Source organism: Otolemur garnettii, unplaced genomic scaffold (genome assembly GCF_000181295.1).
Source record: "Otolemur garnettii isolate 467f Iridium unplaced genomic scaffold, OtoGar3 scaffold00178, whole genome shotgun sequence".
Lineage (NCBI taxonomy): Eukaryota > Metazoa > Chordata > Mammalia > Primates > Galagidae > Otolemur > Otolemur garnettii.
Window position 1 is genome coordinate 3,286,423 of NW_003852573.1, and position 1,711 is coordinate 3,288,133.

Below are 1,711 nucleotides of genomic sequence, written 5' to 3' on the forward strand. Positions count from 1 at the left end.
GCGAGTCTCCTGCCTCCGCCTCCCAAGTAGCTGGGACTACAGGCGCCCGCCACAACGCCCGGCCATTTTTTGGTTGCAGCCGTCATTGTTGTTTGGCTTGGGATTTGAACCCGCCACCTTAGGTGTACGTGGCTGGCACCTTAGCCGGTTGAGCTATAGGCGCTGAGCCTAGACACGTTACTTAATGTCTCAAATTCTCCTTTCCTCATATATACAATAGGGCATTAAAAGCCTGCTTAATAGGGTTACTATGAGGACTAACTGAGCTGGTTCTCAAAAAGCTCCCAATACAGTGTCTAGCACCTAGAATGTGCCTGATACCTGTTAATTATTAATGTAATATACTAGTGATGGTAAGAAGTTGAATGGTGGTAGGAATACTATGTGGAATGGTTAGCTAGTACTTAGGTAATAAATATGGACAGGAAAGAGAATAGTCCTTAATCTCTCGAGAAAGGATTTTTACCCCTAGTTTGCCCATGCACATGGGTGTAAGAGTAGATTTGGAAGCAAAACTTAGTCCAGCACTGTGTCCAGCCCCATGCTGACTTCTACTGTTATTAGTATTTTACTTTGAATTTCTTTCTGCATCCCTTTATCGACAAGTGGGAGAGAAAGGGTGGGCGCAGTGGCTCACGCCGTAATCCTAGCACTCTGGGAGACTGAGATGAGAGGATCCCTTGAGCTCAGCAGTTTGAGCCCAGCCTGAGCAAGAGCAAGACCCCGTCTCTATTAAAGACAGAAAAATTAGCTGGGTATTGAGGCAGGCGTCTGTAGTATCAGCTTTTGGGGAGGCTGAGACAGGTGGATTGCTTGAGCCCAGGCGTTTGAGGCTGCTGTGAGCTGTGATGCCATGGCACCCCAGGGTAACTGAGTAAGACTCTATGTCAAAAAAAAAAAAAAATGTAGGCGAGAAGCTATGGATACTCAGAAAGGGATTTTAGTCAGTTCTCTGTGTCTCTTGGGTTCTCAGCCAAGGATTAGATGCAGACTAGGAAAAAGAGTGGATGGTTGTGTCTGGACTGAAAATTTACAGAATTTTTTTCTTGTTGTTATTTCTAATGAATCATAGTATCACAGCAATTCACATAGTATTTACATTATATTTGGTATATTAAAAGTAATCTATGAACTATGTGGGAGAATATCTGTAGGTTATTTGTAAATATATCATTTCTTATAAGGGGCTCAAGCATCCATGGATTTTGGTGTCTCAAGGGGATCCTGGGACCAACTTGCCATGGAGACCAAGGGAAACCTGTATTTCCTTGATATGATTATAACTTAATTTGAGGATAGAGTTTATCAGAAATACATGAATAAAATCATCTTTTTATGTTTGTTGAATATTTGGTCATCTTTTTGAAACTTTCAATATGAAATCTTAGCAGTCATAAACACAGCTCCTAATAAGGTCACGGTCACTTCATTCATTATATTGAAAGAGTTAGTGTACCCTTTTCCTCTAAGAAAAACATCCTATCATGAGGGAGTTTATGGTCCTTTCTCTTCAGTTAGTAAAATAAAACATACAAAACTGTGAAATGGCTTGGCACCCATAGCACAGTGGTTACAGCACTAGCCACAAACACCAAGGCTGGCAGGTTTGAACCCAGCCCAGGCTAGCTAAACAACAATGACAACTACAACCAAAAAATAGCTGGGCATTGTGGCGGGCGCCTATAGTCCCAACTACTTGGGAGGCTAAGGC

The 1,711-nt window shown here is 42.3% G+C and overlaps 1 protein-coding gene across 1 annotated transcript in view; it reads left to right on the forward strand.

Annotated features, from left to right (window-relative positions):
• Positions 1-1,711, forward strand: part of FLVCR1 (feline leukemia virus subgroup C cellular receptor 1) — a 33,406-nt gene that overhangs the window by 25,577 nt on the left and 6,118 nt on the right. The gene's annotated exons all lie outside the window — the stretch shown is intronic.